Source organism: Lolium perenne, chromosome 4 (assembly GCF_019359855.2).
Source record: "Lolium perenne isolate Kyuss_39 chromosome 4, Kyuss_2.0, whole genome shotgun sequence".
NCBI lineage: Eukaryota > Viridiplantae > Streptophyta > Magnoliopsida > Poales > Poaceae > Lolium > Lolium perenne.
Window position 1 is genome coordinate 289,979,237 of NC_067247.2, and position 16,857 is coordinate 289,996,093.

The 16,857-nt window shown below is 50.5% G+C and overlaps 1 long non-coding RNA gene across 2 annotated transcripts; it reads left to right on the top strand.

The window, feature by feature from the left end:
* Positions 1–1,548: 1,548 nt before the first annotated feature.
* LOC127295740 (uncharacterized) lies at positions 1,549–16,380 on the top strand. 2 transcript variants are annotated; one of them, XR_011743693.1, is made up of 3 exons: positions 1,549–1,919; positions 2,125–2,231; positions 16,030–16,380. It is a non-coding gene; the product is annotated as an uncharacterized lncRNA (long non-coding RNA). The 2 variants fall into 2 exon arrangements; XR_007848084.2 differs by having other exon boundaries at positions 16,034–16,380.
* Positions 16,381–16,857: the final 477 nt, after the last annotated feature.

Here is a 16,857-nt window from a genome sequence, read left to right on the forward strand (position 1 = left end):
TTCCAGCATTTCTTACCCGCCGGAAAGTGTAGAACGATTGTTTACATGGGTGCATGTACATGCATCTGCAGGATCGACTGATCTTACCGTCACCTTGGACCTAATTACTTCCTGAATTGTCCCATCTTTCTTGTTACTAGCAGGCAATGAGGCGAATGAGCAGGCGAGCTTTTGACTAGAGGAAAACGATAGGGCTGATGCGACGAGAGGTGCACCGTTCCTGCCTGATTCGAGCATCGCAATGCGGAGTCGATTACTGGAAAAGGATTACTGCTCAGTGTGCTCGAACTTGGTGTATGCGTTTCGTTTCTTCTTCGTCCTTCTAATCAACAACTTTTATCGAAGTCTAAAGGAAGCAAGTGACAACGTGTATATACCCTCTTCTTTTTTGCTTCCATTCGTAGGTATCACGATTGCCGTTCTTGGATGAGTAACATGAGACTTCGGAACCTTGTCGGCGCGAAGGGCGATTCTGAATATTCGTCGTGTGCATGCTGGAGCATGGGGAATTAATTCGGGCCCATCAGATCGATATCTAAGCGGTGACCTGTTCCATGCAAGCGGCCCTTGATGTTGCAAGTTGAGTACAGATCATGTTGACTATACACGGAAAAACGGAGTAGATCGGTTGTGGTTAAAGCTGAAAGATGAAAGTCTAGTGGGCAGATTTGCTACTACTAGTGCTGAGATGGTGAACTGAACCGTGTCTAACAGCCTGTTTTATCTACAGAAGACGTGTACTCAACTTGCCTAGATAGAAGATAGGAACAGTGGAAGGGCCAGACCGTTCGGGTTCAGTTATATACAATGGCAGGTGTCTGAAACTGAGAGCTATCTATACAGAGGTGGGGAACGGGATCCTCTTGCACGTGAAAAGTTATAGAAGCTAAGGTACTCTAATTTTCCTTCGCCCAAACCAAACCATATGATTAAAATTCAAATAATTTAAATTAATTTGCATAATACGAAAGTAACTACATACAAACACAATTATGCTGTAATAAAATTTAGTTTAACTTTTTAAATATATACAGTAATTATCTTTACTCCCTCCGCCTCAGTTTACTAGTATTTCCCGTATCCCTAGGTCGCTAATTTAACCTATATAATTTAAATTATATAATGCAAAAATTATATCATTAGAAAATTAAACATCTAAACATTTTAATGATATAATTTTTATAACATATAACTCATGTTAATTCGATCAAATTTGCGACCTAGGGGTTACACGGCTAATAAACTGTGAGAGAGGGAGTATTAATTAAATACACTTATATACTCCAGGAGCTTGACTTTCCTTTCTTATTTTCCCTGACTAGGTTCCCACAAGTGGGACGTGAGATGAGTCAATTGCCAAAAACCACATAACTAGGTCTAGGGTTTTAAGAAACCACAATTTCTTAATTTTTTTTGCAAGAGCATCTGATATCTATAATATCTAAAGGTAAACACTATCTATCAAAGTCCGATGGAAGAGAATTCTCGGACCTCTCCAACGACGTCCATTTTGTTGGGATCCAACGGACTGGGTTTCCACTTGATTTTTCGCCAACTAAAAAATCCCAAAACTTCTCGTCATAAACACCTTCTAGATCTACCCCAAATCACGCCGCCGAGCAAACTCGCCTCCTCATCGCTCTGCTCAGGGAAATCATTGTACCAATCGCTCCAGCCGTGCCGCTTGTTTCCCTCGAGATCGTCACCTCCCCTTCCACCTCGTTCACTCGTGCGCCGGCAACACGCGCGGCGCTCCGCCGCGAGGAGATGTCGTTGGAGCATCACAAACGGGTGGTTGGCGCAGGTGGTGCGAGAGGCGACTTAACCATGCCGTCTGAGCTACCATCCACGACCAAATCTGCAGGCCATAGACTGCTTCGATTGCTCACTTCAGCGACTACACGATCCGGGGAGAGAAGGTAATAGGAACTGACATAGGTCCCCATGTTTGCCTAGTTTCTGAATTTTCTGAACACCAGATCCTTTTAGTCCTCTGCTATTTTAAATTGTGAAATCAAATTTAACATCCGGTCATATATTTTGCATCTTCTAGGTTGTAGATCTTTACGTGGTAGTATCAGTCATGTTCATGTTACTACAATCTTTTTTTCTACTTGCATGTAGGCTTCACAGCCGATTTGTATACCATACACACCGAAGCTCCCATGGTAGGCAAGTACATCTGGCCAGCGACGGCAGAAGGTCCAGCAAGCTCCACCAACTAATATCAGGTTCCCATGTAGCTTTATATTTCAGTTTCTATGGTTTGAATTACAAGCCTAGCTACAAACATACCACTTGATCCACTGATTATTTGTTCGTATGACTTAGGCTCACAATATTCACTTGTTGTTTACTCACAGTTTTGATCCCCACTATCTTTGCAGTGTCATGGTATTTTTTGGTTTCTAAATTTATATGCTTCCACTAGTTTTAGAAATATTTAACTGCTAAAGAGATCCGGTGCTTCATATATATGCAATATGTGCTTTTCATGTCTGGATCAATTGATTGGCACTACGGCCATGCTTCATAAGTTTGTATCCATGCTTCAGTACCCAAAATTTGTCTGGAAGCATCCCAATTTGCAAAAACGTAACTTCTCTAGTGCTAGTGCGAGTTATATATGCTATGATGGCATCAAATCGCTCTTTTACGCCGGCAAAAAAATTCTACTCGATTTTTTTCTTCAACTAGTGCCCTTATGTGATTGTTGTGGGTATACTTTATGGGTATATCAACGACATGGCTTGGATCCGGCAAGCCCGGGTGGCCCACCGACGGTGATGGTGGCATGTGGCCCATCGGGCGGCCCAGTTGCTGTTGATCGTGAAGGATGAAGTCCAGCCCAGGAACGAGGAGCCGGATCTTAACCGACCTACGAAGGAGGCCGGATCCGTGGAGGCCCATAAAGTATCCGGATCCAGCACGGCCTAGAAGGAAGGCGGATCCTTGACGTACACGGCAAGATATTGTACCGTAGTTAGGTAACTTGTATTCCGGCTAGGACTCTCCATGTAAACCCTAGATCCGTGCGCCTATATAAGCCGGATCCCGGGAACCCTAGAGGCACAACCACAACTCATTGTAACAACGCGAAAGCGCCCAGATAATTCCAGACAAGCAGCAGTAGGCCATGTCATCGTGCAGGTGTTCCGAAGCTGGGTAAATCGCGTACCACCGTCCCGAGTGCACTCCGTCCTATGGCCCCTACTTCTTCTCCCCCTCGTGAGGATCCCTCCTCCGAGGTACCGTCGAATAGGCAACGACAGTTGGCGCCCACCGTGGGGCCTGTGGCGTCTGGAGGCCGGAACCGGGAGGGTTCCGCCATGGGAAGCTACGACGACACCATCGCTGTGGGGCGCGTCCTCTACGCCGGAAATCTGCCGATCGTCCCTCCGGACGAGTGTTGGATTCCGGCTAGGACAAACCCCGTCAAGCTCTCCATCGTCCCAGTTGGCGGCATACACATCTTCATCGGGGAAACCGTCGATTCCGACGGAAACCCACTGGTAAGTAACGCAGACGCGACCGCCGCAGAGCTGGACGCTGTCGCGAAGATCCGATCTCGAGATGCGAGCTTCCCAAGGAAGATTCCGCCTCGGATCCGGAATTTTCAAAGCCCACCCAATCCGCCTCGAGCAGGAAACAACGGTGGAAGACCAATGCAGATCCGCTGGGTCTCCCGGTGTTAGAAAAGCAGAGGTGACAATACGTACACTTCTTTGCCCATACCGCCAGAACCGCCCCTCAAGAAGACGGAGCTGGTCCCGAGCAGGTAGAGGCACCGGAAAACGACGCGGATCCGGATCGGTGAGCTGTCGGAGAAAGCGAAACTCCGGTTGAAGAGTCGATTTTGGGCAATATAAGCCCAATTTCCGGAGATACCCCCACCATGGATACTGACGAGTTCAAACGCAAGCTAGGGGAGTAAGGTTTCGGTGATCACCCTGAACTCGACTCCGCCCAACCTAAGCAGGTTCTAGCAACCGTAGCAGCGCTGGGACAACCTGGATCGAAGAGGCAACCAACCAATCCGACCCTCGGCCATCCCGCCAAGGATCTCCAATGTCACGGAGCGACCCCGCAGGATTCTTCTCGGAGGAACTCCTGTCACCTGAAGAGATGGTTGCACGAGCGGTTCTTAACAAACCTATAACCTCGGGCGACGCCGCAGATCCGGAGGCTCTAGAGGCCACGAGAAAGGAAATGCTGGCCACAGCCAAGAAGCTCGCCAATACCGCAGCCGCAATAAGGGATGAAAGGGCAGAAGCTGCAAGCTTGATGGACCACTTCGAAAGACAGGATCGCGAAATTGCTGACACACTCGAGCATGTCAAGAGCATGAGGCAAGAGTGGGAAGTAAAGATGACCTATGCGCAGGCGGAGGCCGATCGAATCGTTAGAGAAGCAATTCCGCCCCGCAGAATCAATTTCGCCACGCCCGCAGAGCAGCAGCCGCTGGAAACCCCAAAGGATAACATGCTAAAAGCTGCGGAGCTATTGAAAAAGAAGGACGAAGAAGTTGATATCAACTACCTCCGCAAACTTGTCGCTTCAGCAATGCAGCAGCAAAGCAAGGCGGATACCTCGCGCAGGTTAGAATCCAATCCGGATAACTGTGTATCTACCGCGCAGAAGGACGCCCGCGCCAATCGACATCCCGACGATGAATCACACACCGGATCCTCGGAGCGCAGAAGAAAAGCCAGGGAATACCCAAATCCGATCCCCGTGCCGTCAAAGACGCCTTCCTCAGATCCAAGAAAGGGAAAGGATGCAATGTACTCTGGACGAGACAAGTACCGCAACCCCTCTCCTCCGCCTAATGGTTACCCGCGACCCCCTCGCCGCCGTAGTCCAGCCGGAAACACCAGGCCCCTAGGGCATGGTGGGATTGTTATCCGCGACAACGTGCTGCCAAGAAACGAGAACAGGGAGCGCTCGCCGGAACCTCGCCGGAACCAGAACAACGATCGTGAGCCCGAGCCCAGGAGGAGTCGGAATGAGGAGCGCGACCCAGAGCCTCGCCGGAGCCGCGACCCGGAGCCTCGCCGGAGCCGGAACGACCAGGGCAGCCAGCGCCATGGCGAAGGCAGCCACAGGAGCCGGAACCAGCACCGGGAAGGCCGAGGAGAATCTGAAGGCGGAAGCAAGAAGTTGGATCGACCCCCTCGCAGGTCTCCCTCACCACCACCTAGCGGTGGCGGCGGAGGTGGAGGCGGAGACGGCGGCCGGAGATCTCGCTCTCGCTCACAATCTCCTCGCCACGGCCCGCGCGACGCGCGGGAACGCCTTAACGAATACAGAACCGACTGCATTGGTCCGAAGTGCTTTGGCAGGATGATTCGAGAGGAACCAAAGCCAAGGATGAACCTCAAGCTACCAGGAAAAAGGACGCTTTATGTTGGCACCGAAAGGCCGGATGCCTGGATTGAGGATTACTATAATGCAGTAACCTTCGCCGGAGGAACCACTAACATCGCCTGCCGCATGCTCCAGTTGTACCTTGTAGGTCCAGCCCGGATCTGGCTCAGTGACCTCGAGAAGAACTCCATCTTTTGCTGGTTCGACCTGAAGACCGCTTTCGAGAAACACTTCAGAGGCACCTAGAAAAGACCTGCCACGGCAAGCGACTTGCAAGCCTGCATCCAGAAGAAGGGAGAAACCTCCAGACACTACCTCACACGATGGTTGGCATGCAGGAACGAGTGCGAAAACGTCGACCACACCACCGCCATGTACGCCTTCATTGGTGGACTGCAGAGGGGAGGATTGCTGAGGCATACGCTCACTCGTTTGGCTAACTCAAACAAGCCGACTTTGGATGAAATGATCTCCATTGCCGTGATCATCTGCCGCCGATGATGATGCGGGCGGTGATCTCGCAGCCTGACAATCCCCCTACATCAACAAAAGAAGAACCGTGATAACGGCAACAGCAGCAGCCATAAGCGCAAGAACCCTGATGACCAGAAGAGTGGCGGATCCGAGATGGTCGCCATGGCGTTTCAACGCGGAGGTTCAGGAGGCGGAAGAGGACGCGGCCGCGGAGGCGGAGGCGGCAGGGTCGAGCATGGCACCGAGGTCACGGTGGCGGATCCCGCGTCCCGCAAACCTATGAGAGTACGAGAGACATGCCTTGCTCCGGCCCACTTGGATCCGGTTACAGGGGAAGTCCACTCACACCAACCGAATCGCAAATGGGTCAATGATCTAAAGAACGACCCGGAGGCAGGATACAAGCGAGCCCGGAAGCACCGCCCACGCGGCAAGGGAGGCAAGGGCAAGAACAAGGACAAAGAGGAAGATAGTTCTGAGGCGATGGATGAGGATGATAACTCGCCGGATCCCAAGGTAGGATCCGCAGGTAAATCCAACCCATTCGAGAAAAAGAGCGTGGGGGCTTACCACACTTTCCTCGGAACCCCAACAGTCCGCGCTGCCAAGTCAGCTACCCGGATCTGAACGCCACGATTACGGCCGTGCCGCAAGATGTCGTGGTCGGAAGTCCCGTGCACATTTGATAGGGAGGATCATCCTGCCATTGTGCCAAAAGAATGCTACGCCTTGGTTGTAAGTCCCCGCATAGACGGGTATGACTTCTCCAAGTGCCTCATGGATGGTGGAGCCAGCTTGAACATCATGTACCTGGAGACTCTAGAGCGGATGAACCTCACCAAGGAACAGCTCAAACACAGCAACACTGAGTTTCATGGCGTGGTTCCGGGCAAGAAGGCGAATTCCCTCGGCAGCATCACACTTCCCGTGGCTTTTGGCGATGTTCACAATTTCCGCGAAGAGAAGATCACGTTTGAAGTTGTGCCTTTCAAGAGCTCCTACCACGTCATCTTCGGCAGGCCCACCTACCACAAGTTCCACGCAAGAGCATGCTACATATACAACAAGCTCAAGATTCCGGGTCCTAAGGGTATGATTACCGTATCCGGAGACTACAAAAAGGCTCATGAGTGCGAGTTAGGCGAAGCCGCCTTCGCAGAGTCTGTGATATCTGGAGAAGAGCTGAAAGGCTACAGAGTCGCGGTGGATCCGACTGAAATGCAGACCACCAAGAAGCAGATCTCCGAGCACAAAAACTCCTTCAAGGCCGCGATAGAGACCAAGAAAGTCAACTTCAAGGAAGACGACGATTCTAAGCAGGTCTCAGTCGGAGCCAACATGGACCCCAAATAGGAAGACGCGCTCGTCGAGTTCCTCCACGCTAACATGGATATCTTCGCATGGCAACCTTCTGACATGTCCGGAGTACCTAGGGAACTCGCCGAGCACTACCTCAACATAAATCCGGGGGCTAAACCGGTGAAGCAAGCTATGCGACGCTTTGGAGATAAGAAGCGCCGCGCCATAGGAATGGAACTAGCTAAGTTACTAGAGGCAGGTTTTGTAATAGAAGTTATCCACACCGATTGGGTCGCAAATCTCGTCCTTGTACCCAAAAAGAACACTGAAATACTAAGAATGTGCATTGATTACTCCGGCTTGAACAAGCATTGCCCGAAGGATCCGTTCCCCTTGCCGTGCATTGACCAAGTCATTGATTCGACGGCGGGGGCGGAACTTTTGTGTTTTCTTGATGCGTATTCCGGGTATCATCAGATCCGGATGAAGGAGTCTGACCAAAAGGCAACTTCGTTCATCACCCCCTTCGGCACTTACTGTTATGTCACCATGCCCTTTGGTTTGAAAAATGCAGGTGCCACCTACCAACGTACAATGCAGCGGTGCCTGAAGGACCAAATCGGCCGGAACGTGCACGCTTACGTCGACGACATCGCGGTCATGACCCGGAAAGGATCCGACTTGATCAGCGACCTCACAGAAACCTTCGACAACCTCCGCAGGTACAAGATGATGTTGAATCCGCTGAAGTGCGTCTTTGGCGTGCCAGCCGGAAAACTCCTTGGCTTCATAGTCTCTCACAGAGGCATTGAGGTTAACCCGGAAAAAAATCAAGGCAATCCTGTGTATCAAACGGCCAACTTGTCTTAAAGATGTGCAATGACTAACTGGTTGCGTCGCAGCAATCAGTAGGTTTGTTAGCCGTCTTGGCGAGAAGGCACTTCCCCTGTACAAGCTATTGAAGAAGACAGACAAGTTTGTCTAGGACGAGGCAGCGGATGCAGCTCTTCAAGGGTTGAAGGACATACTCACTTCCCCACCTATCCTGGCAGCCCCAGCAGAGTCAGAGCCAATGCTCCTTTATCTGGCAGCTACCAACAAAGTCATCAGCCTCGTCATCGTGGTGGAGCGAAAGGAAGAAGGTCATGAATATGACGTCCAAAGACCTGTCTATTACATTAGCGAGGTACTGACGGAGTCAAAGCAAAGATATCCTCACTTTCAGAAGCTAGCTTATGGAGTGTTCCTAGGCAGCCGGATGCTGAGACATTACTTCCAAGAGCACCCAGTAACAGTTGTGAGCAAGGCTCCGCTGTCAACAATTCTCAACAACGCTGACGCAACAGGGCGTACGGCTAAATGGGGCATCGAATTATCCGCCTTCGACATCGCTTACAAGCCTAGGACTGCGGTTAAATCCCAAGTCTTGGCAGATTTCGTCGCAGATTGGACAGAAGCTCCGGATGCAAGTCTGGAGCCGGAACCAGAAACATGGGTCATGCACTTCGATGGATCCAAGCAGCATCAAGGCTCAGGAGCCGGAGTCACCCTGAAGTCCCCTACCGGAGAAGAACTGCAGTATGTTCTGCAGATCCACTTTGAAGCTACAAACAATATGGCGGAATACGAGGCTCTACTACACGGTCTGCGCATCGCTAAGGAAATCGGGATCAAGCACATTATATGTTGTGGAGATTCCGACCTGGTGGCACAACAAGTAGCCGGAACCTGGAACGCTAGAAACTCCGTCATGGCGGCCTACAGAGACGAAGTTGACGAGATCGCCAAGTGCTTCCTCGGATACGAAGTCAAGTACGTCAGGAGAGACGATAACACAGCGGCAGACATGCTATCCAAGCTCGGATCCGGCAGGAAGCAAATTCCGCCTGGCATTTTCCTGGAGCACCTACGGATACCCTCGGTTAAGGCGCTAACCGGAAAACCCGAGAGGTGGCAGTATCTCCGGCAAAGGAAGTGATGGTTATCATTCCGGCTTGGACCCAGCCTTTCCTGGACTACCTCATCGATCAGAAGTTGCCAGAGGACGAGGTCTTCGCGCGACAGATCGTCAGACGAGCAAGATCCTACATAATTGTTGATGGACAGCTCTACAAACGAAGTGCAACAGGGGTATTTCTTAAATGCGTCTCCAATCAAGATGGCATTGAAATCCTCAGAGAGATCCATGCAGGGGATTGCGGGCATCATGCCGCCCCCAGGTCCCTCGTTGCCAAAGCTTTCCGGCTAGGATTTCTTGGCTCACAGCTAAAGAAGATCTTGACAAGTTGGCAAAAACCTGCCGAGGTTGCCGATACTATGCTACTCAACCAAATGCTCCAGCCCAAGAGCTGAAGACCATACCTATCACCTGGCCGTTTGCGGTCTGGGGGCTCGATATGGTTGGTAAGTTAAAAAGATCATCTCCTGGCAGTTTTGAATACCTTTTGGTCGCTGTTGACAAGTTCAGCAAATGGATCGAGGCTAAGCCAGTGAGAAAAGCCGACGGTGCTACGGCACTAAAATTTGTCTGCAGCCTCGTGATGAGATTCGGCATCCCACACAGCATAATCACAGATAATGGCACAAACTTCGCTCAAGGAGAATTGAGGGATTATTGTGAGACAGTAGGGATTCGGCTGGACCTTGCATCTGTGGCTCACCCACAATCCAATGGTCAAGTTGAAAGGGCTAACGGCCTAATATTATCAGGAATTAAGCCACGCCTTGAAGAACCGCTGCGACGAGCAGCTGGAGCTTGGGCTGACGAGTTGGAAGCTGTCTTGTGGAGTTTGCGAACTACCCCTAACAGGTCAACAGGGTTTACCCCATTTTTCCTGGTATATGGATCCGAAGCCGTGCTTCCCTCCGACATCATTCACGATTCACCGCGAGTTTCCGCCTACAATGAAGAAACAGCTGACGAGGCCAGACAGCTATCTGTGGACCTGATCGAGGAAGCTCAGAACTTAGCTGACCAGCGCTCCGCCATCTACCATCAGAAGCTCCGACGTTATCACAGTCGTCGAGTTCGGAATCGCTCCTTCATGGCAGGAGACCTGGTCCTCCGCCTTCGACAGGTGAAAGACCATAAGCTGCAATCTCCATGGGAAGGACCCTTCGTCGTTAGCAAAGTGCTTCATAACGGGTCGTACTACCTTGTTGATTTCCGCGAGCTGAAGGATAGACCTGCTAATTGGCACCGGAAACGCAAGCGTGAGGATCCGGATGACATCTACGACGAGACAGATCGCCCTTGGAACATCGCACAGCTACGTCCTTTCTACACTTAGCATATTTTTTCCGAGTTACAAACTCTGTAATAGTTATACATGATCAATGAAATAAAGCTTATGGTTCACTCTTTGAGTCTTTTACCTCCTTTACTTGCTCATTTTAGATCATGTATGTTTTTCCGACTAAAACCGCAGAGCTGGATGTTTCCGCCTAGGCGTGTATAAAAGTTGTGATTTTCAAAATCGTCCTTTAAGACGTAAGCCTAAGTTTTCTGGTGGAAATTTTTTTTGTTACGAGCTCGTGGATTCCTGGTAGCGACTTCCGGCACCTAGGCTGGGGGCTTGTTTCCGCGGTTATGGACGGACGCCATTGGGTTTCGTCGCCGCAGGCGAGCGTTTCCGGCCAAAGGTTTTCCGGCTCGTGGAAGGTCAAACGAGCAAGCCGGAAAATTAACAAACCAGCACTTGCTTTCAACAAACGAAACATGCAAATAATTCTACCGGATAGCAGGATAAGTTTTCCGCCCACGCATAATTGCTTCGTCCCTAGATACTTAAGAATTAAAGTTATATTACAAACCCTCGCTGGGGCCAAAATGATGCATTGTTTTTCCGCAGGACTAAGTTTTTACTTCTCCTTAACCGGAGAAGTTTCCACGTTGGCATCAGCTCCCCCTGCGTCAGTCGGAGCTTCCTTCTCTGCGTCTTTGGCGGACGAAGAGACATCTTCATCTTCTTCCGCTCCAGCTGCAGTCGGAGAAACAGCGCCACCTTGGTTCTTGGAGCTTGTCCACGTATACTGGCTTCCGGATTGGGCGGGCCTGTTTTCCGCTTCGCGATCCTCCAAAAGCTCAGCTTCGAGAGGTTCGTCAGCAGGAAGAACCACCTTCTCATAAAATTCATCATGGCGGATCCTCCGAGCAATGCGTGTATCATAGCCGCTAACCGCGTCAAGCAGCGCATTGACATCACATTCCGGAGGAACGCCAGAAGTCACCCGGTCCAGGTTTAAACTCGGATTATGCGCTAAGCACATAGCTAAGGACATGGCAGCTGCACCCCGTGCTGAAGAGGATTGCAGGTCCACAACCAGCTCCGGAAGCAAATCCATCCTCTTGATGAGCTTGCGCACATCGCAGGTTCGGCTCTTCTTGATGTTGAGGTTGTGACAGATTTTCCAGGAGGCGGAGATGAGATCCTTGCAGTCTTCTCCGGCCAGCTGAAGCAGGTCATCGCGCGGAAACTGGCTCCGACGTTCCTCATCATATCCAAGTGGATCTGGAAGATGCAAATTTTGTTAAATACAACAAGCTACACACATGCTGTCGTATGAGTTTCGAGGACGTACCCATGACGTCGGAGTTGAGCAGGTCCCAGCAGCTCTCTGCTGTTTTCATATACTTGCGAAGACCTCCAATTTCTTTTTGCTGCTTCTGGATGATGTCGCTGTCAGTTTGTCTTTTCAGCTCAAACTCACCAGTTTTTCGAGCAAACTCCGAGTTCTTCTCAGAAATTTTCTGTTCTGCCTCTGCGAGTTTTGCTTCAAGATTCTTCTGTGAAGCACGTAGAGTTTCCAACTCGGAGGAAGCTGCAGCGAGAGAAGAGGAGGCACCTGCTCATAGTTATATAAAGCATCAAGGTCGGAAAATGCGGAACATAACCCACAGCCGTCAGATAGTCGGAAACCAACCTTGAGCTTCTGAAAGTTGTTTCTTCAGATCCGCATTCTCCGCCTGAAAGTGCTGGATTTTCTCACTTTGGCTGATGGTCACACGACGCTGCGGCGCAATGTTTTTGTGCAACTCGTAATGCGAGGGCTTTTTGTTCCTGCAAACACGATCGAAATGGAGTGAGTTCCGCCATCGTGGTTTAAGTCTTTCTAAAGCATTGTCGCTGGAAATTCTTTCCGCCATCATGCTTGGGGGCTACCACGACATTTAAAACTTTCCTTTCAGATTGAGTTCTCTAAAAGTATTCAGACGCTAACTGATAAAGTTTCCGCCTAAATACTTGGGGGCTACTGGGGAGTTACCTTTTGCTTGCAAACAAGCTTGTCGAAGAATTCGCCAATGTTTCTCTTGACGTCCTGGATCTCCGACGTTTCAACGTCCGGTTTGCCCCAGGCATTGTTCAGCATAGCATTGAGCAAATCTTGCTCCAGCTCCCACTTCTCTGCCTCCGTTAGTTTGTTAAAAAACTTCGTGGCATAGGCTTTCGGGGTGGAAATAAGATCAGCCGGATCTCCAAAGTTTTTGGGGAAAACGACCATATCACCTGTGGTGGCTTCAGCTTTCCCAGAAGAATTAACTTCTGCATCCCACAGCCGTCCTTCGATTTCGTCGTTGATGGGACCCTTGCCGCCGGAACCATCTCCGCTCGCTCTGTCGCTGCTAACCGGAATTACTTCCGGTGGAGTGGGTGCGGCAGGAGTTGGAGACTGGTCCGCGGGAGGAGGAGAAGGCTGCAGGGGGGCTTGTGGAGCGCTCGGCGGAGCTGGCGTAGAAGGACCAACGGCGGGAGATTTCTTCTGCATATACTTAGTGATATGCTCCTGAACATTGGTCCGCGCGGTGGTAGGGTTCGGATTCCTGTGAGCAAGTAAAAGGAAAGTATACATAACACAGCTTACCAAGATAAACAACGCATGTTACTCGGAAGCTTACGCTGCGCCCGGAATGTTGGGACGTGAGGGTTTCCCGTTGTCGAAAGCATCTTCGAAGCGGCGGCGCTCCGCCTTCTGGAGTCAAGCGGAGGTGGTTTGACCACCACAGGTTTCTTGGCGGAAGCCTCGCCGCTGCCTCCGGCGTCGGAGCCAGAGACTTTGGCGCGGGAACGCTTTGTAGGTCGAGGAGCTGCCTTTCGGGGCACTCGTTCTTCTTCCTCCTCAGGGTCTTCCGGATCCTCTTCCACCGAGTCACCGCTAACGGGAACTCAGAGTATGGTGCGTAGGTTTTCTTCCGCCAAAGAGTCAAGCTGCGAAAAGGGTGAGCAGAACAAGTTAAACACTTAGAAAATTGTGAAAGGATAAAGGAATGCGAAGGATTAAGTGCTTACCGGAGGACATTTGTCGTGTGTGCTAATATCCTTCATCAGTTCCGGGACATGTTGGCCCCTAGGAATTTTCACCAACGTCTTGAACCTTCTCTTGAGGGAGTCGGCCGGAAGATCGTGGCGAGTGACTCGGAGGAGATCGTCCGCCCCAGTGTAAGCGCACATCAGGCGTGCGTTGTAGCGCAGGGGCTGGATCCTCCGGGTAAACCAGCTGAGGGTGAGCTGGGCCCCGGTTAGTCCATCATGAACTAACCAGGAATTCCTCCGCGCGGCCTTCTCCAGTATGGGTGTTTGGGCAAGCGTGGGGATGAAGCTCCAGCTCGCCAATTCTTCCGGAGGCGTGTTGCTGAAGGGCGGGAGTCCATCGTGGATGCTCGGAACTGACGCGTTCTTCACATAAAACCATCCGGCGTTCCGAGTCTGGGACGGATTCGTGGGAGTCGTGAGGAGGATACATCCGACCAGAGCGGAGCATGAACGTCATACTTCCGCAGTTTAGCATGGCCTTGTCCTTCGTCTCTTTCTTCACCCAGAAAAAGAATTGCCATAGTTTGATGTCGGGTCGGATTCCGAGATGCCCCTCGCAAAGAGTTGCGAAGTTCGAGAGCAGGAGGTAGGAGTTGGGGCAGATGTTGTGGGGCTGGAGCCCGTACGTGTCGAGGACGGAGAGGAAGAACTCCGAGCAAGGGAGTGATAATCCGCGCTCGACCCACGCCTTTGTCATAACGCGTTCATCCGCGTCGGGTTTGGGAATGTCGGAGTCGCGCGTGAAACTCCAATGCTCGGAGATCATGCCTTCGTTTTGAAGCTCCCGGAGCTCCGCGTCAGTTGTCTCGCAGGGCCACCATTGACCCCGCACCCCTTCACGGCTCCGGGCCTTGGAAGCTTTCTTGTTTTCCACTTCTTGTACCTTGGCTGCCATTCTAGCTTGGCCTTGTAGCTCCTCTTCGAGCTCTTGGGCTGATGGGATCCGGCCTAGTAAAGTACTGGAAGAGGCGGAGAACGGTTGAGCAAGTCTAACGTCGGAAACATATGGTGGTAGATACGCAATGGGATCCGGGCAAATTGGTTCCACGGCACTGGGATACGGGCTACTCGGAGAGCTACCAGTGCAGTGAGGAGAACCGTGAGACATGCTTCCGGCTGCACCCATGCGAGCTAAGTTGAGTATCCGGATCTACACTAAGTTTATCTTCTACGAGGCCGGCGCACGTACCGTTAATGGCGCGGTGGCTCGACGGAGCTCCGGTGGAGTCGAGGTCGCCGGACTTGCAGGGAATCGCTTCGCGTGACCACAAATCGGCGGCGGGAAGGATTTCCCGTTCAACCGAGGGAATCTTGGCGCGAGGAGAGGCTTGAGCCGGCAGCGCGTGAAGCTCACCGTGGCAAAGTTCGCCGGAGATGAGATCTGTCGGGCGGCGCGGCGCGAGGAAGAAGACGACGTGGGTGAGAAGGTGAAAGAATGAGAAATTACCGCGGGCGAGGGTTATATATAGGCCACGCGCGGAGATTCGAGATTCGGATCCAACGGTGGAAACGGAACGGTCGCACCGTTAGATGGATGACACGTGTCTTAGGTCAAGTGCGGTAAAACGACGTGGAGGTAACTTAACCATGCACTCCCGAGATTTCCGGCTAAAGATTTGCATCTGCGAAAATTTAGCGCGGGAAAAAAGGAAGGTGTGCGCGGGAAAAACGGAGTCTCCGTTGCAATACCTAATCTGAAGACGACGGATTTCCGAATGAATGAACCCGGAATCAAGTAAAAAGTTTTGAAGCTCTTCAAGATTCTCTTCGTTTCCGAGCTGAATGAAGTCGGAGGAATGATGAATCTCGGAGAACTTCGGGGGCTACTGTTGTGGGTATACTTTATGGGTATATCAACGACATGGCTTGGATCCGGCAAGCCCGGGTGGCCCACCGACGGTGATGGTGGCATGTGGCCCATCGGGCGGCCCAGTTGCTGTTGATCGTGAAGGATGAAGTCCAGCCCAGGAACGAGGAGCCGGATCTTAACCGACCTACGAAGGAGGCCGGATCCGTGGAGGCCCATAAAGTATCCGGATCCAGCACGGCCTAGAAGGAAGGCGGATCCTTGACGTACACGGCAAGATATTGTACCGTAGTTAGGTAACTTGTATTCCGGCTAGGACTCTCCATGTAAACCCTAGATCCGTGCGCCTATATAAGCCGGATCCCGGGAGCCCTAGAGGCACAACCACAACTCATTGTAACAACGCGAAAGCGCTCAGATAATTCAAGACAAGCAGCAGTAGGCCCTGTCAACGTGCAGGTGTTCCGAAGCTGGGTAAATCGCGTACCACCGTCCCGAGTGCACTCCGCCCTATGGCCCCTACTTCTTCTCCCCCTCGTGAGGATCCCTCCTCCGAGGTACCGTCGAATAGGCAACGACAGTGATGCTCTCATCGTACAGTAAGTTTGCTTCAACGGCTATGAGTCTATGCTTCCACCATGTGTGTTTGCTTCACGCACAGTTTCTAACTCGTGCTTCAACATTTCTTAGTGCTAGGGTGTGCTTCGTGTTACTAAGTGATGATTCTATTATATAAACATAATTCTGCCTAACCGGATTCTGGTTGTATAGTCAGTGATGTTGCTATACTGCCGAGTACGCCGCAGCTGGGACACAAATGCCTTATCGAGGAGGAGCTTGCAGCGTGTGGGAGATCATCCATGATCAGCCCATACAACGGTCAATAATACTGGTTGGGGAGAAGTGAGAAAAGTGTTGTTGTTGTAGTGTTTAAATTTGTCACTAGAAGAGTTGTAATTTTTTGTGTAAATCAAATAATGTGTACATTGCTTCGTGCTTCATGTCGTGCTTCCACAGATTTTTTGCGAAGCAAATATTTTCATCAGATTGAAATTTGTATTGGTTGCATCAAAAGATGTATTAATAGATCAAAATACTAGCATGTACAAATAAATATTTATATTGGTCATAGAAAAAATATTCCATGATGCGAACAATATGTCACTAGGGCCACAAAAATGATGCTTCTATTTGTAGGCGAATGCTTCTCCCATGAAGAAAAAATGCATATTGAAAATACAAATCTTAATTATATTTTTACATTTATTTTTTTAGAAACGAATTACTAGAAGCACGCTCGCATTATTTTTGAAGCAAATTTATATTTAGTTTGAAACATCAAATAATATTGAACACATAATTTGCTTCCTAAGGAACCAAATAACCAAATAAGGAAACAGATTGAGCTGCTCGAAAACACGGTTTATCAGAATAATTAGTTGCCTACAAATCTGGAATCTGTTTTAGTAGGAAGCATTTAGTAGGAAACAAATTATAACAATTACTTCGGATCCCCAACAAAAGTATGCAATCTGGCCCATGATTTGCGGAGGTAGTCACGCTCGGGGCTGGTTCATAATTGGGACGGCTTCAACATCG